The 26,564-nt window shown below is 41.8% G+C and overlaps 1 pseudogene; it reads left to right on the top strand.

Annotated features, from left to right (window-relative positions):
* Window positions 1-26,564, top strand: part of LOC128901878 (microtubule-associated serine/threonine-protein kinase 4-like) — a 104,370-nt pseudogene that overhangs the window by 40,537 nt on the left and 37,269 nt on the right.

Below are 26,564 nucleotides of genomic sequence, written 5' to 3'. Positions count from 1 at the left end.
TTTCTATCTGTTTTCCTAGATGTTGCAGTATCTTTAGCTTCCATGAAGTTACAGTGTTCACCATGTGGAGGATGTTTGACCACAAATTTCACCACTGCTTCCTTTATTTCTGTTTAATTAATGTATTTATTTTCCTTTTAGAAGGACATTTAAACCCTTTCATTAAAAAATTTTAAACAGATTTTAAGACAGTCCATTTACAGAGGCAGCTAATGATCAAATTTAGAGTCTGAACAGATCCAGTTGAAGAGACGAGGAAGAAATGAGCAAGTTAGCAAATATCCTGGATTCAGAAAGTTAGTTTGCAATCTGGAAGACTGTGCATTGTTCTTAATCTGTGTTTGAAAATATTTGACTACAGTAATTGGTATCATACAGTAATATTTTGTCAGATGCTTGTTCAGGTTGGCAAAAGAAAAATGAGTTGGAGGAGTTGATTGGGCTGAATATTATGGGGTTAAATGCTCTCAAATTAAATTCTTATTTTTAAAAGTTGGTTCTTATACCTTGGATTTCAGTCAGCAGAGTAAATGCAGTTCTAACAATTTAGTGTAAATTTTCAGTGTAAGTGGATATAAAAAGCAAGTGCAATTTTGTGGGATGCATAGGTAATTCAGTGGTGCTTTACAGGCATTTACAAATGTTAATAGAGTTTAAAATACAGGCATGGATTATCTGTTAAACTAGCTCTAATATGCTACCAAAAAAGACATCATCCTCTGGTAAATGTCATATTATCTTGAGATAATTTCTGATTTTCTGGAAAAATGCCACCTATAAAGGCTTCCAGAGTTGTGACATGAAGGGTGTTTCTTACTCTGCTGCTTTCATTCATCTGCATTTAAAATACCATATTAGACCTGAGTGTTATTTAGTGGAAAGATACTGACAAATTGGAGAAAAGTCAGAAAGAATAACTAAAAGGCTTAAGGGAAGTGCTGAAGTGCTTAGGAGAATCTAAGGTGCAAACTGGCTTAGTAGTAGCTTAAGAAATTGTAAAGTTATTTGTGTTGCACAAATGTTGAAGAAATAAAGGAAGGATAATTCAGTCTAATAAAGGAACATAACTGGGGGAGGTGATAAAATGAGTAAAGAAAAAGATAGGATGAATATTTGGAAATGTTTTTCTCAAATGTGTAGTTGTGGAATAAATACACATGGGAAGTGGCAGGAAGCATAACTTAAAAACCATTCAAAATCATCTTAAATATGCAATTAGGAAGAATCCTGTACTGTCAGGCAAGTGGGCTAAGCAATTTAACAAATCTTCTCTCTCTGCTCCTGTGTAATTCATTCTATTGACATATTCATTAATCTTGTACTGAATTATTTCTTTAGCAAGCATTTAATTGAAAATGTTCCAACCAGGTCGACTTTCAACCTTAACTATTACCAAACTGCCTAGAAAGGGATCACAGAACTTTTTTGAGATTTGGAAAACATCTTGAAAAGGATCTTGTGGGTTTGGAATACTGAATTTGGAAGTCCCGTCCCCTCGCCAATCATCCCCCACCCCCCAATTTTAATTTGCACTTAGATCTTCAAGATTAATTAAAAATTAAAGATAGAAAAATGTTGTACAGTACTCAGGACAATTCCATTTTGAAAATATTCTGGCATACAAGTAGGTGAAAGTGACCTCTGTAATGGTAGAATTTTATCTTCCATATTTTTCTTTTTCATTTTGTGTCTCTTTCACAGTCCATCCTAAGTTATATCACAGTCTATCCTAACACTAGTTAGAAATGTACAAAATTTTATTTGAATGAACGAGAGCTCATCTTGTTGCAGACAGAGTGACTCACTTCACTCATAAGAGAGAAGCAGCAAACCATTTATTGATATAAAACAGCAATTTAACAAAGTTTGATAGTAAATGTGACAGTGTTTTACAAGGTACACTTGATTATTTACTGCACAGGACAGGGTCAGACAGAACTGTCAAGGAGACCCTCCCGTTGAGTCACGAGATTCAGAAAGGCCCTCCTTGCTTTCTAAACTCCTCCTCAGAGAGGAGTCTAGGTGCGGCTGGATCCAATCCTAGTCCCAGACTTGGTCAACGGTTTATGTCTAAAGGATTATATATGCGCAATCAATCCTTTATATCACTTAGCTAAGATTTCAAAGTTTAGCATGCTATTAACCACTTACCAAGGATCTGTTGTGGCAAGGAATCTCTCAACCTCGAGGACTAACCTTGAGAGGCGTCCCTACTCAAGGGGAGATCCTGTTGTGCAGCCCACTGCCATTCAGGAGAGCTCAACAGGCCCTGGGTTGTCCACTATTTATAGAGTTAGATGATTGACCTATAGTCATATTTGCATAGCAGCGAGACATCTAGGTCCCTATTCCAGACAGCGTTTGGCTATGTTGCCATCCATCCCCCAAAGTCCAGGTGCAACCCATCAGAACTCCCACTGACAGTTATGGCTTGAGCAGGAGCCGGGGAACAGGGCAGGGGGGAGAGCACACCGCTACAAATCTACATTATGTTACTACCAGGCCATACTGCCAGAGTCAGATTTACTAACATGGGACATCAATGGCCAATGAGTGCCTGGTGGTGTGGCAATTAGGCACGGACTCCATTTTGGCGCACAAACGAAATCGCTTTATTTTAGGCAACAACCTCCTTAAATACCTTCTGCTACCGAGCTAGCAATTTCCCACTGCTACATCCTTATCATGTGATTACACAGCACATACCACACATACCACATACCATACATGGTGTAAATCAAGACAAGCTATTCATCTTTAGCAACCCGGCCGGCCGTCAGCACTCTCTCCTTTTCTTCCTCTTATCATGGCCCAGGTGCTGTGCAGCTAGGGCTTGTTTACTTATCCCACGGTTTGCCGCCAGTGAGAGTGATGAGAACTCCAGGGCTCCTTCCGGGTGCCGTGTCCGCAGGTTCTTCGGCATCCACATGGTGGGATTCACAGAAGTGCATAACTCTAGATAGGAATTGCCAGTAACTCCTTTAACAGAAGCCTTTGTGCCTGTCCGCTGTAACCCTAGCATGTAGATGAGTGGACAGATAGCTATGGTGTAACAGATACCTTTTTGGTGAAAAAGCAACTTTGCTTCAGGAATCCCTCTGGTCCCTCACTGTGTGGCTAACTGGCCAGAGCTTTTAGCTGGTTCATCAGGGTGTGACAGCCTGGTGATAGTTGGGTTTTTTGGTTTGTTCTTTTATTGCTCCCTGATTTTGAAAAAAGGACTGTAGTAATTTGTTCTTTCTCCTCTTTAACTTTGAAGAGCTCCAATACCTCACTGAAGCTGCAGAGGAAACCTCGGGAAACTGATTTTGAAACAATTAACCTGATTAGTAATGGAGCTTATGGGTGAGTAATCCATGAGTGCAAAAGCTCTTTTGCATTTTATTTTCGTGGAACTTCCCATTATTTCTTATCGAAGTGATGTTTATGTGAGGGAGTTTGTTTGCACTGCTGCTTTTTAAATTCTGCTTTCCTGTTTTGCTGATACGACTTGAAGATCACAAGAACAACTTTTTGTAAAGCCTGCGAGCCAATAATGAATTACTGTGTACTGCGTTAAATTAAAATACTAAATTACAAAGAATTTTCAGAAGTAGGTATCATGTAATGCCAAAGGTGAAATCTGAATAAATCAAAAGGCAGATTTCACAGAATCACAGAATCACAGAATCTTAGTGGTTGGAAGGGACCTCTGAGATCATCGAGTCCAACCACATAAAAAATAAAAAAAAAACAAAAAACAAAAAAGCACCCACCTACTAAACTCCACACCCACAACCCCACACACAACACCCCACCACAAACCAATAATCTTGGGCACTAGAGCATGCCCTGAAGAGCCATGTCTACACGTTTCTTAAATACCTCCAGGGATGGTGACTCCACCACCTCCCTGGGCAGGCTGTTCCAGTGCCTGACCACTCTTTCAGTAAAGTAATTCTTCCTAATATCTAATCTAAATCTCCCTTGCCGCAGCTTCATACCATTTCCTCTGGTCCTGTCATTATTCCCTTGGGAGAAGAGGCCAACCCCTGCCTCTCTACAGTTTCCTTTCAGGTAGTTGTAGAGGGCAATGAGGTCTCCCCTCAGCCTCCTCTTCTCCAGGCTAAACATGCCCAGTTCCCTCAGCCTCTCCTCATAGGACTTGTTCTCCAGACCCCTCACCAGCCTGGTAGCTCTCCTCTGGACATGCTCCAGCACTTCAATGTCCCTCTTGTACAGAGGGGCCCAGAACGGAACACAGTACTCGAGGTGAGGCCTCACCAGTGCCGAGTACAGAGGCAGGATCACTTCCCTGCTCCTGCTGGCCACGCTATTCCTGATACAAGACAGAATGCTGTTGGCCTTCTTGGCCCCCTGGGCACACTGCTGGCTCATGTTAAGCCGGCTGTCCACTAACGCTCCCAGGTCCTTTTCTGCCGGGCAGCTTTCCAGCCACTCTTCCCCAAGCCTGTAGCGTTGCCCGGGGTTGTTGTGACCAAAATGCAGGACCCGGCACTTGGCCTTATTAAACCTCATACCATTGGCCTTGGCCCATTGATCCAACCTGTCTAGATCCCTCTGTAAAGCCTTCCTACCCTCAAGCAGATCAACACTCCCACCTAGCTTGGTGTCATCCGCAAACTTACTGAGGGTGCATTCAATCCCCTTGTCTAGATCATCAATAAAGATATTGAACAAGACTGGCCCCAAAACTGAGCCCTGAGGGACACCACTGGTGACCGGCCGCCAACCAGATTTTGCTCCATTAATCCCAACTCTCTGGGCACGGCCATCCAGCCAGTTTTTTATCCAGCGGAGGGTACACTTGTCTATGCCATGATTCGCCAGCTTCTCCAGGAGAATGCCGTGGGGGACGGTGTCAAAGGCCTTACCAAAGTCCAGATAGACAATGTCCACAGCCTTCCCCTCATCAAGAAAGTGGGTCACATGGTCATAGAAAGAGATCAGGTTGGTTAAGCAGGACCTCCCTTTCCTAAACCCATGCTGGCTGGCCCTGATCCCTTGGCTGTCCTGCACTTGCCTTGAGAGCTCACTCAGGATGATCCTCTCCATGATCTTTCCTGGTACCGAGGTCAGGCTGACAGGCCTGTAGTTCCCCGGATCCTCCTTCCGACCCTTCTTGTAGATGGGCGTCACATTGGCCACCCTCCAGTCATCCGGCACCTCTCCTGTTGACCAGGATTGTTGATAGATAATGGAGAGAGGCTTGGTGAGCTCTCCTGCCAGCTCCCTGAGAAACTTTGGGTGAATCCCGTCCGGCCCCATAGACTTATGCGTGTCCAGGTGCATAAGCAAATCATTAACTACTTCCTCCTGGATTACAGGGGAGTTGTCCTGTTCTCCATTCTTATCTTCCAGCCCAAGAAGCTGAACACCCTGGGGGTAGCTGGTCTGACTATTAAAGACAGAGGCAAAGAAGGCATTAAGTATCTCAGCCTTCTCCTCGTCCTTGGTTGCAAGGTTTCCCCCCGCATCCAGTAAGGGATGGACATTCTCTGTCACTCTCTTTTTGTTGATGTATTTATAGAAACTTTTTTTGTTGTCCCTTATGTTAATTGCCAGGTTGAGTTCCAGCTGGGCTTTTGCCTTCCTGATTTTTTCTCTGTATGACCTAACACGATCTCTGTACTCCTCCCGAGTTGCCTGTCCCCTCTTCCAAAGGTGGTAAACCTTCCTTTTTTCCTTAAGTCCCATCAAGAGCTCTTTGTTCATCCAGGCCGGCCATTTTCCCCGCCCTTTAATTTTGTGCCTCATGGGGACAGCCTGCTCCTGGGCCTTTAGGATTTCCCTCTTGAAGAGCGTCCAGCCTTCCTGGGCTCCTTTGTCTCTCAGGACTACCTCCCACGGGACTCTCCCAACCAGGGTTCTGAACAGGCTAAAGTCTGCCCACCGGAAGTCCAAGATGGAGGTTTTGTTAACCCCCTTCCTTACCTCACTATGGATGGAAAACTTAACCATTTCATGGTCACTAAGCCCAAGACGGCCTCCGACCTCCACGTCCCCCACTAGCCCTTCTTTGTTTGTGAACAGTAGGTCTAGCAAGGCACCTCCCCTGGTAGGGAGCTTTAAGCTTTAAAGCCACCTTTATAATACTGGAAGCAGCCTATGTTTATGGAAATGTGAAACAGAATAAAACTGCATCTGTAGGGAGACAGATTATTAAAAATGAGTACTTACTTGACCTAAAAATATTGGTGAAGTGGAAACCAATTTTCTTAAGTAGGGCTGCACTGTTTTGTTGCTTCCCCATGGACACTCTTCTGTCCTCAAATTTTATCCAGTTATCTTTTAAGGAATTGCTGTTACTTGGCTAGTTTCTGAGTACTTGGGAAGTGCACAGCTTACTGCCCAGTGGTATGTGATTCATCTGGAGATATCCTGGAAGACCAAGAGAAAATTATATTAGTCCAGGCCTTAAGTGAACACTAAATGTTTTCTGGAAGTACCGAGCAGGGATCATGTCTACCAGCAGACAGAAGTCTATCTTCAGTCTCCTTTTCTGATCATATACTATCTATTAGACCCTTGATTGGCTCCTTATCTGTGCTGAAATGTATCAAGACAGGAACTGTTGATCTAACCTGCAGGACCAGGAGAGGTGTACTGGCTCAAAAAATAGGGGGTTCCATCTTGAGGCGAGGAGCCCATCACCAAATGAGTCTGTGTCACAGCACAGCAGTGAAGGAGAGGGCTGTGCTGCTCTCTAGCACAGACCCTATTAGACTGACTCAACTCTGCGCTACTCCTGCTTGAGGTAGGAAGCAGCGGCAACCCGATAGGACTGAGCACTCTGAAGAGACCCTGGGCGTGGAAGAGAAAGCACCTGCTATCTACCCATTGGAGTTTTGCATGCCATTTTAATGGCCAAAGGATGATGGGCACAGTAATGCCTCTCTGATCAGATTTAGTTAAAGGTAACCTTGAGCTCTTGATGGAACAGGAGGCATTTAGTACTGCCTAGTATTGTTGGTCATGATAGCTCATGTAGAAGCTATTACTTGTGTCCAGACCTGCTTACATAGCTCAGCCTGAAGGAACTTCTCACTGTTCAACCTCTCCACAATTCATTTTCTCATAATTTCTCTCTAGGCAAACTCGTTACTTTCCATATTCCAGTTTCTCCCAATTACCCCAGGACTTGAAAAGCCTTTCTTTCAGCAGTTAGTAGCTGCTGCCCCCCTCCCTGGCTGCATTCCTTTCTCCTTCCCTTGGCAGATGCTTAGTCCCCTCCCTTCTCCCTTTCATCTCCTACCCAGTTTCCTCTGTCTTACTGGAGGAGGATAAGAACTGTGTGGGGTGGGTCCCTGTCCAAGAAAAGGGTGTATGAGTCACTGGGCTTGCCTAGCTTCCCAGCAGTTTTAGGATGCTGGGGGATGGTGTCATGCCCCACTCAGAAGAGGGGGGGGTAAGTTACTCAGATTCGCAAATCCCCAGCAGGACGGACTAAGGTGAGACAACTCTCAAGGTCCGTATACAAACATTTATTAGATTCCCAAAGTGATTAATATATGTCTTAACTAGGTCCACGATAATCGATTAGGTATATAACAAATTATGGCAAGCAGTACGGTACGCCTTGTGTTACTTAGCAACAGATATACAACAAATTATGGCAAGCAATACTTAACAACAGATGTACAATGAATTATGGCGAGTGGTAAGGTATGCCTCATGTTACTTACTTAACAACTTTAAAAGAAAAAAGAAAAGAAAGAGAAATAGAGGGATAGAGAAGGAGAGAGAGATAAAGAGATCACTGGTCCTGGTTCCAGCGCTGGTCATGTCAACGGGGGGGTAAGAGCGCTCTTCTATGTATCCCCCCAGTGGCATTTATTTTCCCCTTTTATGTTCACTGTATCAGTACGACCCACTGCACTGCTATAGGGCAGTTTCGTCTCAGGTTTCTCCCCACCTCTATTACCAAAGACAGGCCTCTGCTTTGTTTATAATCATATGCTAACTAAAATGCGGTTTGTTTCCTACTAACCTTCTTACTGTGTGAGAAAATAGCTAATTACTGACCTTCTTACTGTGTGAGAAAATAGTTAGTCACTGAGCTGATGTTACAAATAGTGATAATGAGGAGACAGCCAGAAGTAGCTAATCACCAAGGACGGGATAACAAGAAGTAGTTAATCACTTCAAGGTTTTTTTTATGTGCCAAGTATGTACTCCTATACCAATTAGGACAGAGCTGTGGCTACTTCAAGGAACATCCTTTTCATCCTCAAGAAGTTGGCAAACTTACAGTAAACTTTTACTGTCCTGAGATGACTCAATACCTTAAAAGGATAATGTGAAGAAGGGTCTCCTTACCCAAACGACCACCAAGACACACTTGTGCAGAAGTGTTTTGCCAACGCAGCAAAATTTGATACACATGTGCAAAAAGACTATTCAGTCATCCTAATGAATATGTAAGTCTAGGTGGAGTTATGTATTAGGTAGGCGGAATTATGAGAAACTTTTGTGTAGAAATAATGGGTGAATATCGCCAGTAAGGTGTGCTAGATTTGTAGGTTTTCCCCTATTGAATAAAGCAATATCTCCTCTCTAAACTACTTTTGGTTTCGAGAGCTTTTATTTCAGGTAACAGTTTTAGCGACCCAGATGGGACATCGCATATAGGCTTGGCGTTTGACTGCTTCTCATCACTGCGGGGAATCACAAGCGGAACTCCAGCACGCACTGGACCTCTTCTCTGGGGACTTCCCTGGTGATTCCCTGTTGGGCGGTGAGTAACCAGCTGAGCAACAAGTTGAGATATTGCATGGTAAAAATTGCATGGTAACCACCCCCCCGAGTAAATCGTACCAGAAGGGGTACATGTCAGTGGGTTAATTGGTATTTGCAGCTGCTGGGTTGATTCCTTTCCTGCGCTTGTACGGTGACGACCGGAGCAGGTAAAGGGTTGGAATAATGGGAAATGTTTCATCATTCCGGGAAGGGGGTATTGCAAAGGCTTTTCCCTTAGGATGTAATTTGAAACATTGAAAATTTGGGAAAGATCCCCTGATGTGGAAGAAATTAATTGAATATTGTAATCAATGGCGGCCTTTATATGTGTTGGAAGATCAGGAAAAATGGCCAAAGAATGGCATGTTAAAATATAATACCATATTGCAATTAATATTATTTTGTAGAAGGGAAGGTAAATGGGATGAAATTCCCTATGTTGATTTGTTTTTCACCTTAAGAAATTACTGTAAGAGCAGAAAAGATTGTGGCTTAATAGTTAAAGATACTAATGTGCTGGCATTAGAACAGGAAAACGTGAAATCAAGATTGTTGAGGTGATGTTTGGCTTGTAGTATTGACAAAAGACGTAATAAGTATAAAGAGGAGGATGAAGTAGAAGAGGAAGATAGTCAGTTGCCGGTGGCACCGCTGAAAGAGGAAAGAAGGAGAGAAGTTGAGGAAGGGATAGAGGATGGGCAGCATTATAGTCCTGTGGCTGGTCGTGCTAGGCGAGGGGGGGGAGCAGTGCTCCAGGCTCCTTTGAGACAAGCAGTAGGACCTGCAGGGGAACCTGTGTGGCTAAAAATCAGATTTAAAAGCTTGGAAGGAAATGTCAGGAACTTATAGAGAATATCCGCAGAAGGCAGCTCAGAGTCTATAATAGAAAAAGAGACAGGGTAGAGACCAAGTGAAGAATACTAAAAGAGACAGGGTAGAGAGCAAGTGAAGAATGCACGGTTGTTAGCAGCAGCTATTGCAGAAGGGAATGGATGGAAACAGAAGGGACCAAAACATAAGGAGAAGAGATGGGAATTTTCGCCCCACTCTGGAAAAGGATCAGTGCGCACTTTGTAGATGAAAGGGACATTGGAAGAGAGAATGTCCCCAGAATAGATTTCAGAAAAGATTTCCCCGAAATGTGGAAAATCCCAGGGTAACAGAGTTGCTCACTCTGGACCAGGATTCCAAGTGACGGGGACCGGGGAAAAACTCGAAAGTGTCCTCAACAGAACCCCTGCAGAAGGTAGAATTTTTAGTGGATACAGGAGCAGCATGCTCAGTTTTGAATTCTTGTAAAGGAAAATTAAGCAGTGAAAATATTTCTATGATTGGTGCCACAGGGAATAGAGAAATAAGGCTTTTCTTTCAACCTATGAAATGTGGATATGGATCTTGAGTTTTTATGCATGTGTTCCTGTATGTACCCAATTGCCCTATGCCATTATTGGGAAGGGATTTATTAAGTAAACTTAATGCTCAGATTGTATTTGGAGATAATCATATCCATGTGCAAATACCAGAAGAAAAAGCACTGAAGGTGCAAGTTTTTATTCCAGCAAAACAAAGATGTACAGACATCTACAGTCCCGGAGGAAGTGATGAATGCAGTGAATCCTCTTGTATGGGAAGCGGGAATGCTGGGACAATCTAAAGCAGCAGAACCAGTAAAAATTGACTTAAAGCTGAATGCATGACCGGTAAGATGAAAACAATATCCAATAAAATTAGAAGCAAAAAGAGGAGAGGACTTGAACCACTGATAGAAAAGTTTATTAAATACAGACTGTTGCAGGAATGCCAATCAGAATATAATACTCCCATTTTACCGGTAAAGAAGCCGCATACTGATGAGTATAGATTGGTCCAAGATTTGCAAGCTATTAATCAAATTGTACAAGATGTACACCCAGTAGTGGTTAATCCGTATACTCTGCTGACCACCATAAAGAAATAGACCAATGGTTTACTGTATTGGATTTAAAGGATGCTTTCTTTTGTATCCCACTAGAAGCAGAAAGTCAGAAATTGTTTGCCTTTGGGTAGGAAAGTCCCACTACGGGATGGAAAACATAATTATGTTGGACTGTATTACCGCAAGGATTTAAGAATAGTCACACAATTTTTGGCAATCAGCTGGCTAAAGAATTAGAGAACTGTCAGAAAGAAATTGTGACAGTAACCTCGTTACAGTATGTGGATGATATTCTCCTGGGGACACAGACAAAACCCGATTGTGTTCAATATACAATTGATCTCTTGAATTTTCTAGGAGCAGCTGGATATCGAGTATCTCAGAAGAAGGCTCAAGCGGTGCAACAAACCGTTGTTTATCTGGGTTTTACGATTACGCAGGGAGAACGGAGCCTGGGAATGGAGCGGAAAGAAGCAATCTGTCAAATACCTGAACCAAACTCTAAACAGGAGCTGAGGGCGTTTCTGGGAATGGCCGGATGGTGTCGCCTGTGGATCATTAATTTCAACTTGTTAGCGAAACCCTTGTATGAAGCTATCAAGGGACCTGGAAATCTCCTAGAATGGACTCCGGAACGCAGACAAACGTTTGTTCAGTTGAAACGTGCGTTCATGGCTGCCCCGGCTCTCGGACTACCAAACCTGGAAAAACCTTTTGAGTTGTTTGTTTATGAGAAACAGCAAATTGCTTTGGGAGTACTGATTCAGAAGATTGGATCCTGGAAAAGACTGGTAGGGTATTTTTCCAAGCAACTAGACCAAGTAAGTAAAGGTTCATGTTTGCGGGTGGTGGCAGCTACTGTAATGCTCATACAAGAGACGCGGAAGTTAACCCTGGGGCAGAAGCTGATTGTTCAGGTACCACATGCAGTGGCTACTGTTTAGAGCAAAAGGGGGGCATTGGTTGTCCCCTAGCCGAATGATGAAATATCAAGCTGTTTTATTAGAACAGGATGATGTAGAATTAAAAGTGACTTCGGTACTGAACCCAGAAACCTTGTTACCTTTACCGAGTGAGGTAGAATTAGAACATGACTGTTTGGCAACAATTGAACAAGTTTATTCTAGCCAAGCGGATTTAAAGGATGAACCTATAGACTCAGCAGAAATGAATTTATTTGTGGATGGGAGTAGTTTTGTTGATAATATGTATGAGCATACTGTATGAGCAGTAGCTACAACAAAGTGAGAAAACATATCAACTGAAACATGTCCAAATTCCATAATGCGCGTAACATCGGATTGCCAAAGTTCATCAGGTGTAAGGCCTCGCGGGTTAACCCCCGCAAATGATGGCAGAGGAGCCAGCTGCTGACTGTTAAAGTGACTGTAATAGTCTGTGCTAGGGGAAAGAGTAATTTATTTGCCCAATATAATGTACTAAGGCAATTTGTAGGTTAAGACTTTGTGATAACCAAGGGTCAAGGTCATCCTTTTTGATGGGGACACGTATGTGGCTTGGATCCATTCCAGAAAGCTGGTGACAGCACAAACGACCCTGGAAAAACAATCGTGGTAACATTTCAATCATCATAGTTACTGCTTTTGAAAAGGTATGTGGCAAAAATACCCACTCTAATGCAGTCAGGCTCTTTGTGAGTGCATCATCCCACTGTCCTGTCAGGGCGTAAGGTTGAAATTCTTGTAGGAAGGTGTTCAGTGCGTCTTGCAGCAGTAGTAGACTATATGTTATCTTGCAACATGCTGTAATGCCTTCGGAGCTGTTGGGGTTAATGAACATAGAACTTATGGGGGGGGGAGCGGGGGCAGACACAGTGCTTCAGGGTGTCCCCTGTACCTTCAAAGTGCGCTCATGTCTCTCTCCCCCTCGCTCATGTCTCTCTCCCCCTCTCTGACCCGAGACAGCCCCCCTATATCCTGCACTGGATTGAGTGGAGAAGTACAGGCTAGAGTCGCTGCATGCGTGGCCAGTGCATGCAGCAAGTCCCACCAGACTCTCCTGCACTGGACTGAGTAGAAAAGTACAGGCTAGAGTCGCTGCACGCGTGGCCAGCATATGCAGCGAGTCTCACCAAACTCATGATCCAGCTTTGCTAACAGCGGCTGTCTGATACGTGACTACATTGTTGTAATCCCTTCTTGTTATCTTCTTCTGTGAAGGTCAGGTTCTCATGGATACACACATAGTTTTTAGAGCAACATATTCTACAACTTGTACAAGGCTACGATGCAAAGCGGCATCTACAACTGATCACATAATGCTTATTAAACACAGCAAACAGCATACTAAACAGACAAATTCCTGCAACTGGGCAAGGATGGATGTGGAGTGGTCACTTAGATTCATACAACACAATCCTTTAAAATCTTGACAGCCATGTCTGTGAGCTGAAAGCAAAAAATCAGTAGCAGTTCTGTTTTGCAACATCGCATATCGAATACTATCTACATCTAGCAATAACTCAGAAATACTAGTAGCATTACTAAACTTATCCTTGGCAGCAAGAGAGTCCTTGTTATCACGAATCCTTGGCAGCAAAAGTCCTTGTTAGCTAGAGCGCATGCGGACTCCCTGTTCTTGCTGGTACTGTGCTTTGATCTTCCTCCACAACAGGCCAAGATTCTCAAGCAGCTGGATAAGGTGTCTGTGAGTCCATCACAGGCTTATGTCATCCAAATGTTTTTCTTGCCAGCACCCGAGACTGAATAACAATTGGTGTGATATATGTGTTTTCCAGCACCCAGGTGCGAGTCCCTTGAGTGTATTTACAATCTTCCTTGACGATCTTCCGTTGCTTTCCCATATTCCACCCCCTTGCTCAAGAGACCGCTTCTGCTGGGGTTCATTTTAGTCTCGCAGGGTATAACACAGAGCAATCTACTAAGGCATGCAATAACATATACACATATAGGAAACAACCAAAAACATATCTCTATGGTACTGCTTTGAATCAGGTGTCCTATTTCTCTTTTTCTGATGCTTTCTCGTAGTGCGTATGGCATACTTTTGTGCTAACGTGGCACATTTCCCATCTAATTGTTCCTGTTTGGTTTCTTTTTTTTTTCTTTTTTTCTTTTTTTCTTTTTTTTTCTTTTTTCTTTTTTCTTTTTTTTTCTTTTTTCTTTTTTCTTTTTTTTAGTTTTTTTTCTTTTTTTTTTTTTCCCATCACTTACGACTGACATAAAAGTCTGCCTTTGCAACGAGAGCTCAGTTTCTCATTTTTCCTTAAGTTTCTCATTTTCCTACACAGCATCCTATAGATTTTGGCTCAACTCCTTTTCCCAATCAACCATGATCTTCTAGACAAACAACAAACAACCAGCGATACACCCTGCACGGGCGAGCCGTTCTCAAGAGCGTAAACGTGTCGGCTGGTGAAAACTCCCCCAATATTTCAGGACTTCCATCGGTTCTACAGCCCATCCTGGTGTATCTACCTGCCGTGCGCTCGCCTTACGTCTAAACATTGTGTATATACAAACTTCTTCACTTGACGGAGTGTCAGCCCTAGATGCATACGAGAACAGTACCACACCGGGCAGAACACCTGCTCAAGGGGAGTCACCTAACGACACTGCACACAACAAAAAGCAAACAGTAGCACACATGCTGATCAGCAGGTATAAGCTGGCGCCCACACACACACAGCAGACATACAAAACCAGCACTTCTATCTCAGGGAGACGACTGGGGAGGGGAGGGGGCGAGGCGGGCAATGGCAGGAGCAAACAGCTCCGGCTCTGTCCTTCTCTGCTGACACTCTGCCTCCTCCATCGGCCTCAGGTGGAGCAGAGGGGATCAGCAGGGGATCGTCCCAGACCTTCAGACCTGGCCTGTTCGATCCCCCTCCCGTGGGTTGTAATGCTGCAAAAGCCCCGGCTGCCGTGGCTCGCTCCGCCTTCATATCTTGTAAGGTCGATAACACCAACCGCTATGTCGTCACTAACAGTGATGCCTCTTTGTCTCCTTTACTTATCACTTCCCACAGTTTTTTCCCAACAGCCTCCCATATTTCTGGTTTAAAAGCTGTCTGGGGCTCTGGTGCGAATCCATTCCCTCTGCACCAGATATTAACAACCTTCGGAGCATACGCTCATCGTATTTCACCCCTCTCTTAGAGAGGATATGCAGGAGAAGTCTTAATACAGCCCCTTCTTCTTTTGTTACTTGTTGCCCCATCTCCTGCCCCGGCTGCTCACCTCTCTCTGGGTGTCCGTGGCCACGTCGTCTGTTTCCTCTATTCCGGATTGCCGCCCAATCCGCCTGGTCTCAGTCCAGCTGAGCCGTCCTCCAGCCGGTGGATTCTCCTTCTGGGTCTTCCGCCCCTCGCATTCCGTTGCTCAAGCCAAGCGCCGATCGGTATCACGTCGGGGTCACCATCTGAGGAGAAATAACTGGACTCCAGACGATCCAATGTGAATCAACAGAAGCCGTTTATTAAGCACAGATCATCATCTTTTATACCCTGTGTTGTAGCCGTACATGCCACTCGCTTATTTCTGATTAGCTAGTTACACTGTCCACGTGCTGTCCATGCAGTTCATTCACACATCAGATTGTTTACAAGAATTCACATAGTAAATTGCTTAGTCATTAGCACAACATGTTTTCTACCTTCTCAGTTCCCGTTTTTCCCATGTACTAATTCCATCTTCTACCACCTGTTTTGCCCTTAATCTAATCTCTCATAGTAGGGAGGCTGGCTCACATGGCCATTTTCTCTGAGACACATTCCTACAGGGGACGGTGTCAAAGGCCTTACCGAAGTCCAGATAGACAACGTCCACAGCCTTCCCCGCATCCAGAAGGCGGGTCACGTGGTCATAGAAAGAGATCAGGTTGGTTAAGCAGGACCTCCCTTTCCTAAACCCATGCTGGCTGGCCCTGATCCCTTGGCTGTCCTGCACTTGCCTTGAGAGCTCACTCAAGATGATCCTCTCCATGATCTTTCCTGGTACCGAGGTCAGGCTGACAGGCCTGTAGTTCCCCGGATCCTCCTTCCGACCCTTCTTGTAGATGGGTGTCACATTAGCCACCCTCCAGTCATCTGGTACCTGCCCTGTTGACCAGGATTGTTGATAAATGATGGAGAGAGGCTTGGTGAGCTCTCCCACCAGCTCCTCGAGCACTCTTGGGTGAATCCCATCCGGCCCCATAGACTTGTGTGCGTCTAGGTGCAGAAGCAGATCACTGACTACTTCCTCCTGGATTATGGGTGGGCTGTTCTGCTCTCCATCCTTATCTTCCAGCTCAGGAGGCTGAACCCCCTGGGGATAGCTGGTCTGACTTTTGAAGACGGAGGCAAAGAAGGCATTAAGTATCTCAGCCTTCTCCTCGTCCTTGGTTGCAACTTTCCCCCCCAGCATCCAGTAAGGGATGGAGATTCTCCCTGGCCCTCTTTCTGTTGATGTATTTATAAAAGCTTTTTTTGTTGTCCTTAATGTTAGTGGCCAAGTTGAGCTCCAGCTGGGCTTTTGCCTTCCTAATTTTCTCTCTGTATAACCTAACGAGATCTCCGTACTCCTCCTGAGTTGCCTGTCCCTTCTTCCAAAGGTGGTAAACCCTCCTTTTATTCCTAAGTCCCATCAGAAGTTCCTTATTCATCCAGGGTGGCCATTTTCCCCGCCCTTTAGACTTGCGACACTTGGGGACAGCTTTTGGAATCAGTAAGAGAAACTTCCTTGTCTAGAAAAAGTTTTCCTCCACAAAGGAAAGCAGAAACAATGTTGATGTTTCTCAGTGTCTGTAACTTTGGTAGCTGTGTGACGATCTTCATAAAAATAATAAAAAAAGTAAGGCAAAAATTGCTTTTTGTGTTTAAATAATAGTATGGTGATAATAGGACCTCATAGGGACAACAAATTGAATTTAAAAACTACATAACTGAGTCCCTCCCCCCCCATTTTATCCTTTCTTTCCGTAAACACTCACTACTGTGGTAATTATATACTTAAATGCTACAGAGTAGATCTCAAGCAAGGCAAACATTTTCAGAAGGGATTTTGAGAAATGCAGCACTAATGCCCTGTGTCAGTGTTTCATGCCAGTGATTCCTTCTCCTGAGCCTTGAAAGTAAGAAGGCTTGTCTACATGAAGTTTTCTTTCACTTTGCTTCCCCCACTGCCTTGACCTTATCTGACCAAGCTTATAGGAAACTTTGTACCTAGTACACCAGTGGAAATTCTGCATGTCAAGATACATCTTAATCCCACATTACCATGCAGTTATCTTTGTTTTGGATTACCTACTGGTGACCTACATGTGATATGAATCAGTGCTGATGTCAGGGACTGCACAAGTACAGAAGATTTTGTACCTGGCAGTGAGGGAGCCACCCCATTGAGCAACTTCTGAACAACCTTCATGAGAAATCTGTGACATGTTTTAAAATCCCCTGGACCAGAGTCGGAGTCATAATTATCTGACAGCACACTTACAGAATAAGCATTTGTCAGAATGATTTATAACACTGTACCATAGCTGGAGTTTGTATATAATCCTATACTGATGGAAATGCCCAAAATCTGTCTGAGCTGAGAGAGTTTGCAATATCTGTTGGAGGGTGCATTTGCTATATTTGTTGTTTGTTTGGGGTTTGGAGGGAGGGGGTGTGTGGGTTGGGATTTTTTATAATTTGTGTACTAATTTGTGTTGACTGAAACTTATCCTGGTTATGAAACAAAATGAGGTCTGTAGCCATTCTCTAATGTGAAAGGCTGGTCAACTACATTAAATTAAAACCAAGTCTTTTATTTAATATTTATACAGTGTTTATATATATATTTATTTATTTAAAAAGTATTAAAAATACATTTGTAATACAGTTATTCAGTACTTTTTCTCTCCCATTTGAACTTCTTCTGTGTGGTTTATTTTGTGAGACATAAAGAAACCAGACAAAGATTTGCCATGAAGAAAATTAATAAGCACAATCTCATCCTCCAAAACCAGATTCAACAGGCCTTTGTTGAGTGCGATATCCTGATGTTTGCAGAAAATCCATTTGTTGTCAGCATGTATTGCTCCTTTGAAACAAGATGTCATTTATGCATGGTCATAGAATATGTAGAAGGTAAAGTGTTCTGTTTTACAGAGGAAAAAGAGGGTTTTCTTACACCAAGAAAGAAAAATAAGCTGTATGGTACTTGCATTAGAAAGGCCCTCCTCTGTACTCTGGCAATACAGATTTAGGATCTAAATCCAACAACAAGGTGGCTTTTTTCCCAGTCATCATCTACTGGTGAGAGCTTGTAAAACACTTGTGCTCCAGCTATAATGGGAAATAATTCCTCTTTGAATAAGTTCCTCATGGACTGTAATCGTAAGTGTCCTAGCATTCAAAGTTCATGTGGAAATGCTGTTTGCTTTTCTGGAGTTAAAAATTTCATTAGCATGTTTGGGGTATTTGTAATAGTTATTTTTACAAAGAAAGAGGGAAGAGGAAGCAATTTGAAAAGGTACTAATGCTGAAGGAAGACAGTGGACAGAGACAGTGTGAGATGAGATACCCAGACTATGGTTGTGTGTGTGTGTGTGTTTGCTTTTTTAAATATTTTTTTAAAGTAGCAGCACAGGCTTTATTGGTTTCCAGCTGAACCCACTGCTTGCTTGAATTGCTTGCTCCCAGCTTCACACTGTTTTTCCAGTACAGCAGTTGGTGGGTTTACATGTTCAGTTGGATCATCTGACTGGAAACTAAATATTTATGACTGCAGTTTGTGTCTACTTATACTGATACACCTAAGAATTTACAGCGTCATTTATAACATTTGTCCTGTTTTCACAGGTGGAGACTGTGCTACTTTGATGAAGAATATGGGTCCCTTACCTGTAGACATGGCAAGGATGTACTTTGCAGAAACTGTTCTGGCCTTGGAATACCTTCATAATTATGGAATTGTACACAGGGATTTGAAACCAGACAAGTATGTATATATAATATAACCAAAAGAGGACTTCGAAACTGTTAGATAAAATATGAAAGGTGTAAATTTGCTATGCATGAAATGGTTTTGTTATGGTGAATGTTATGTAGATTCACAATTTCTGCGCAATATGTGCATTTTCATTACCTACAGTTACAGAGGATGTGTTTTTTCCAAAAGTGCTCTTTAAAATCCTTTAAGATGGGAGGGGCTATCAAAGTAGCTAAAGAAAACTGTACTTACTCTTCTGGCTGAAATGGAGGGAAATGCATTTTGGTCATTAAGAAAATATCTTTCAAAGTATGCTTAAAACACTGTTTAATACAAAGTATCATCAACTTGCAGATATTTGTATATACAAAGATAAGATTGACCAGATGGGAAATCTTTCTTGTTTCATTTTTTTTCAATATTTAGAAATACAGTATATCTCCTATACATGTAAATAACATTACAGCAAGAAGCTGTAGTGAAAAGTATGACTGTTGTATCCCCATTAATCTTTTCCCTGTTTCATATTAAAGAAAAAAAAAAAGAATTGGAGTCACATCTCTTGAGTGACAATACCTTCATAGCATGATAACCTCAGGCCAGTGTAGTGTTAGTTACCAGCTATCTTAATACCTGAGGTTTTTTTCAAATTAATGACCCAGCTTGTTACAGACAGAAAATGCCCATCTCACTTCAAAAGCTAAATTTATTCTATTCTAGATCTTTCAGAATTATGACTCTTTCTTTTTGTTTGAAGCATCTAACATTCAACTCTCAACACTTGTATGGTTCTATAAAATGATGTGCAATTGCACATGAGAAGTTTGTTTACATCTGGTAATAATAGTAACAAATGTAAGACTATCAGATTTTTAACCTGTTTATTTTGTACCTGGTTACATTACTTTTTAAGCTGTCTTTATATTTTTGCCATCCTGAAACATTTTTCTCCAAGAATAATAATACTAAGCACATAATGTTGAATTATATCACAGTAACTTCAGATCATTCTAATTTTCAGTTTATTGGTGAAATCCATGGGCCATATAAAGCTTACAGACTTTGGCCTGTCAAAGGTGGGACTAATGAGTTTGACTACCAATCTGTATGAGGGTCACATTGAGAAGGATGCCAGAGAATTCCTTGACAAACAAGTAAGACACAGCTTTTTTCATTTCTATGTCGAGTGTTCAAATGAAGTGATGTTTTGCCAGCAGAATGTACTGTAATACCGTATAAACTGTTGTTATTTCTGCATCGATGTTCCAGTTGTGTATGTCAGTTACTTTTACTGATGCCCTGCAGATTATTCTAGGCTTTTTTCTTTCTGCATTAGGATCTATTAGTAAGATGAACAATCTAATTGTGTGCACGCAAATCTGTGAGAGACACAAATGTAAAACTGTTTTTATAGGGAATTCAGAAGTCTCAGCAGATACTTGTGGAGCTCATGATGCATTGTACAACCAAGGGTGCTAAAATCCTTGCTATAGCTCATTTCCCTTTAACCATGCCTCATTATCATTGCTCACAATCTGTTCACTGCAAAAGTTACTTAAGATAAAACCATCACAACTTTCATGTAAAGATAAGGATATATTTAAGTTAAATAAAATATTTGCTGTGATGGACTCCCATGTACGAAAAGCAAACTGTCCTTTGCATAACAGACATGCAAATTTGATTATGATGCCCATAAATCATAGAATCATAGCATGCTTTGGGTTGGAAGAGACCTTAATCATCTAGTTCCAACCCTCCTGCCACAGGCAGGGACACCTCCCACTAGACCAGGTTGCTCAAAGCTCCATCCAGCCTGGCCTCGAACACTTCCAGGGATGGGGCATCCACAGCTTCTCCGGGAAACCTGTTCCAGTGCCTCACCACCATCAGAGTAAAGAATTTCTTCCTAATATCTAATCTAAATCTACATTCTTTCAGTTTAAAACCACTACCCCTCATCCTATCGCTCCACTCCCTGATAAAGAGTCCCTCCCCATCCTTCCTGTAGGCCCCCTTTAGGTACTGGAAGGTTGCTATAAGGTCTCCATGGAGCCTTCTCTTCTCCAGGCTGAACAACCCCAACTCTCTCAGCCTGCCTTCATAGGAGAGGTGCTCCAACCCTCTGATCATCTTTGTGGCCCTCCTCTGGAGTCTCTCCAACAGGTCCATGTCCTTCTTAATCCATTCTCCGCCCAGCCTGTGTTTGTGTTTGGGATTGCCCCGACCCACATGCAGGACCTTGCGCTTGGCCTTGTTGAACTTCATGAGGTTCACACGGGCTCACCTCTCAAGCCTGTCCAGGTCCCTCTGGATGGCATCCCTTCCCTCCAGCGTGTCAACCACTCCATACAGCTTGGTGTCGTTGGCAAACTTACTGAGGGTGCATTCAAATATTAGATAGGTCATTCTAAAAACATTAGATGGTATGCAAACTCAGCTGACTAATACCTACAGAATTCCATTTTTCCATGTTTCCACATTATTTTTCATTTCAAGAATTATAAATGATGTGATATAGCTAGTACCACTAGACTTATTTTACCATCATGCTTATTTTCTTTCTTTTAGGTCTGTGGTACACCATAATACATAGCTCCTGAAGCGATACTGAGAAAAACGGAAAACCAGTGGACTGGTGGGATATGGGAATTAGTCTTTATGAATTTCTTGTTGGGTGTGTGCCATTCTTTGGAGATATACCAGAAGAGCTGTTTGGACAAGTAATCAGTGGTGAGGATCATCACAAAAGAACAGAAGTTTTAGCTTGCTGTGAAACATTTCAATTTATATTAATAGTAAAGATATTTACAACTTTACTGATACACTAGGTTTTCAAGCTAGTTTTGCTCAAAAAAAAAGGCACCATTATTGCAATCTATAATTTGCTGTCAAAGCAATAAGAATAAATTTGGATTAAAATCTGAATTTACCGTATATTGTTGCCCGGTACAGAAATGCAGTAAAGTACAATAGTTAAGCTACACTGTTTGAAAAAGAAAAGTAGTATTAGTAGAAAAGTCATGCCACTATGGCACAGCATTTTCAGTCTTTAGTAGAGAAGTTACACTAGATAATAAACGGTTAACATAAATTTGCATAAATGGGAAAATCCCTCATGGCACAATGAGGAAATTAACAAAGATGTAATAAAACTCTAAAACATATGACTCCCGAATAATAAATAATGGGAAAGAAGGAAACCAATTCACAGATTGTTAATGATTTCATTGGTGACTGTTGTAGTGTAATGTTATTCCTGTAACAGCTGTTCTTTTTTCATTTAAAATTCAATAACCTTTTAGATATTAACCTGCAAGCTGACCCTAAGTATTGTTATGTGGCTTGTGGCAAAACTGAATGATAATTAAACAGAATAATTTACTATCTTGCCTGCTGTTTCCATAAATTTTCCAGATGCATAGATGTAGAAGGCTTCTATTTATGCCAAAAGTTTAACAGAATGGCACCTCTATTACTGAATATTTCCCAGTCTGTTTTATGGTCTGCTTAAAAGGTCCATTAGCTAAGACCAAAAAACCCAAACCAAACAAACAAAAAACCCAATAGAAACAAAACTAACCACACCTCTGGTTCCTTGTTCTCTGAGAATGCAACAAATTCCCTGTTGTACATAAGGAGACATTCTGTCATCATCTTGCTTATATCCATCTCTGAAGTTGAAAGCCAGGCATGTTTATAAACGGTAATGAAATAGATTTGTGAGTTGCTTCTAGTATATGACCTCTTTGTACAACATCCTAGCTGCATATGGATTTATAACCATGCTGTTTTCTGATGTGATACACCAAGGAGTGGCAAGGAGAATCAACTGTTTAATTAACACAAGCAGCAAATGCTGGCTTTGTTCTTTATGCCTCACAGCTGTGATGCATATTCATGCTTTATTTTCCAAATCAGGTTTAAACTACAGTGGAAGCTGTAGGCAGGTAAACATGGAAATAACTCATGGTTTTATTGCATTTCCAGACACATGCATATGTGTTTTTATCTTTATGCTCTCTGACTAGGAGGAGGAGAGGGAATAGTCTAAAATTAATGACAAAATTTGCACTTCAGACTTTATTTCACATGTTGCATTAATTTTGCATTTTGTAAACCAAATTCTCATGTGTTACAATCTAGCTGATGCTTATGTAAATAACTTTATCTGTTTGAATGTGTCCACTTATCTTCCAGAAATTATCTGTAGAAGTGTATGTTTGTAAACCTGATCCATTCCCACTCACTCTCCAAGACTGATGGTCAGCTTAGTTTCTTGTTTTGATATCGACTTGTCAGGCTTTTTTCTTTTTTTTTTTTAACAACCTTACTTACTGAAATCTTTCTTACTGTCAATATCTACAGGAGAACTTTTGTTGGATAAGATTCCTGTGCTAACATATATGGTCCCCTTGTATTCAACTGTAAAAGCCATGTTAAAAAATCCTAACTATATAGCATAGACTTTTATTCCAGTTTCTGTGGGTGAAATCTACATTCTACGTTAAAATCTACTTTAAAATCTTGCCCCTTCGTTTTAGCTCCTTTCTTCTTCATTGTAGGTTGTCTTTCCTTCCTCCAAGTTGTATGAGTACAACCATGGGAGGCCTCAGTGTAAACTTAGATGCCTAAAATGATCATGGTTAAAAATAACCCTCCAGAAACAGGTTACATTTCATGCCTGTTTATTTCAGTACCTTTCTTTAAACTCTGAAATGCAAAGATTAATCTCATGTGTAGCTTCTGATCATTATTTCTCCAATGATGATCATTTTGAAGGAAAAAATCTAGATCATCTAATTACAACAAAATCCTTAAGAGTCTTCTGTATTTCCTGAGCTTCTAGTAGTCTTCTGTTTCTCTGATGCCAAAATCCTTGTACCTCCCAAGAAACTTCTGCAGAGTTTTGTCTCAACCTGCAATATATTACATTTGTAGAGGCAGCTTTTGTTAAAAATCAGACAAAACTTGCTGTGTAAGCTTTTATAAAGTTCATTTCATATTGAAACTAGCACAATTTTCCATTGTTTAGTTTAAATTAATGTTTGGCAGCATTCTTATTCAGCCTTACCTGGATGCTGCAGGGCTTTAATATCTTGAATGCAAGATTTAGATACAACTTGCTATGAAGTGCAAAAGCCTTAGTAGTATAAGAGTCAGTAGAGTGAGGTTTTTTTCCTCTGAAGTACGAGAGACTTGGAAAAAAGCTACATTGGCATGTATCTCTCCAGAGCGGAGTCCAATACTTCATCCCTTAGTCATGGGAGTAAGGCTTCAATGAATCTACTAGCATTAGAGAAGGATTACAGATGTACTGCTTGGTCAGTTATGTCAGCTGTGTCCATCTTATCAGTAGTTTCTGTGGAACAGAACTAAAATTTAAACCATAATGACTGGGGGGGAGGAAGGGACAACATAAGCATACTCTAGTGTTTTGCAATACTTTTCCATGAGCCAAGCATTCTTGTATTCTGTTGTTAAACACGGTTTTGGGTTAAAGGATACTTCCAAGGAAAAGGGGACCATAAAAATATGTTTATGGAGTCTGTATAAAGAGTATTAAAATCAGAAGTAATTGGTATGGAACAGAGAGCAACTTGAAAAAGTTGCCTTAACTCTGGCTTTCTTGCTAGCTCACTATGAGAGCTTTCACACAGTTTCTGATGAATATTGGGATCAGACCTTAATAATAACAAACAACTTTCTGTTTTGCTAGATGAAATCAACTGGCCTGAAAAGGATGAAGCACCACCTCCAGATGCCCAGGATCTGATTACCCTGCTGCTCAGGCAGAATCCTTTGGAAAGACTGGGAAAAGGTTAGGAGGCACTATTTTAAATTGTTAGTGTGCTAGAAATAGCTTCTACATTTGACATTGGGAGCTTCTGTTAACCTATTTGTTTTGCTCAGGAAACAACTGTCAGGGCAAGTAGCATGACAACATGTTATCATAGCAGAGGCTATTTTATCGATTTAAACTAGTAATATGAGCTTAACAAGATGATGACTGTCCTTTTGTGGAGTTTACATGTGGTCGTTCGCATTTATTCTTCTCTTTCTTTGACAAGTAAAACAGAAACCTCTCAAAGACCTAGTTAGCTGTTGGATAGGGTTCCTTCATGAATACAGTATTAAATAACTAAACACAGAAATAAAGAAGGGGAATCAATACACAACTGATGCTTCTTTTTCCAGAAGTATCTTAACCTGGCAAATTAGTTCCTCCAGGCTTTAGGGTGGTTGATGAGTACTCAAACTAATTATTCAGAAATTACTGTCTTAGGTTGTCATGTGAAAGGTCTTGTCATTCTCATTCACCACTACTGCCTTGCATGAAAAAGAATAAAACCAAAAGTGTGAATGTTAAGGAAGTAAATGGATATCGGTGAGAATGCAAGCTGCCAGCTTATTCCACTGTAGTTATTCAGTGCTTTCCATTTCAAGTGAAGAACCTGGCATGTGGTATTAGGAGCAGTGAGCCTGCATAGGCTAATGAAAGCACTGTGCATTTATGTAATAGAGTTTATTTGTTAGTTGATGGAGCAGGATTTATTTGGGAACGTGGGTGAGAGAGAATATTGCACATGATTTTAAAGTGTTAAAGTATGGGAGCCCTAGTCACTGACTGCCATCCCACTGGGCAAAGCACTGTGTAAACACAGCAAAAAAGGCCTCCTACGTAAAAGAACCTGAATATAAAGCCATATTTTTATTTATAGTGAATACTGTATACCATGAATATAAATTTACTGGGGACGTTAAGGAAACCAAGGGGTGGGTTGAGTCAGCATGACAGTATTTGGAAAATTGCTGGCAAAACTGAGTCCAGCAGTCAGATCGTGCTGCATATTTTTAGAGCTAATATAAAAAGGAGCTTTAGGAATCAGTTCGTAACTGGCCTTACCATAGCCACTCAGGGGGAACGTGAGTATAACCCAGACCCTAAGTACTATTGATGCGGTCCCAAATGACAGGTCTTCCTTTGGGACATGATGACATGACAGATAAGTGAATTGCACGTCCCTTGCTCCCTGAGCATCTGGGATCTCTGTAGACTTTAGATTTCACTGTAGCTGATGGTCCTGGAGTAAGTGGCATCCAGCAAACTTTTTTGTTCTCTCTTGCCTCATGTTGAACACGACAAGAGTGAGGGAGGTATCATGCCCCAGTCAGCTTCTCCACTTGCTGCCTGCTTCATCTGCTGCCAAAGGGCACTACCGCCAAAGGGCACTACCAAAGGCAAAATGAAGAGCCACAACTAGATCCATTCCCTTGTTTTAAGTATACTCCTTTCAGGCATTATCGTTTCATTGCCAGCATGCTTTTTCCTGGTAAACACAGCATTAATGCAAGATTGCCACCCTGTGAGAGGCTGGATCACAAGTAGACTGCAAATTCTGCCTCTGTTTTTCTACAGCTGGTTGAGAAAGAGAATTGGCTAGAATGAGGCTGGCTTAAGTCCTGTAATGGTCAGTGCTGCCACACAGAGCATTTGTGCAGTTTGTTTACAGTCTGATTTCTTTCAATTGTTTATGGTTTCTCAAGAGTTGGCAGTTTGAAGAAGGCAATCGGGCAGCCATTTCTTTGGAGTGCAGAGGGGTGTTTAGAAACCACAACAAAGTTTTATAAATGTCAGAAGCAACTTACGGAAATAGAGGCTGCAGCATGACAGGTCCCACAGGGGCACTGGAAAATAGCATGATTTATCCCAGGCTCCACCATGCATTTCAAATGACAGTCCTATCTAATATGTATTAGCTAGCTTCTGCAGGTTATCTTTTCTTCTGTTCTCCCAGTTATAGGCAAGGACTCTGAAAGAAACAGACATGTGCAGTCTGTCAATACATGGCTCCGGGGCTGGTGTCACCGCCACAGTTTTGGGTTTTTTGACAATGGGATGGCCTACACAGCACCAGGCGTTGGATGGGCCTCATCTTTCTGAAAGGGGGAAGAGGGTGTTTGCTCGTGAG

Source organism: Rissa tridactyla, chromosome W (genome assembly GCF_028500815.1).
Source record: "Rissa tridactyla isolate bRisTri1 chromosome W, bRisTri1.patW.cur.20221130, whole genome shotgun sequence".
In the NCBI taxonomy this organism is placed as follows: Eukaryota; Metazoa; Chordata; class Aves; order Charadriiformes; family Laridae; genus Rissa; species Rissa tridactyla.
Note: the sequence above shows the minus strand (reverse complement) of the source record. Positions and strands in the feature narration are given on the sequence as shown.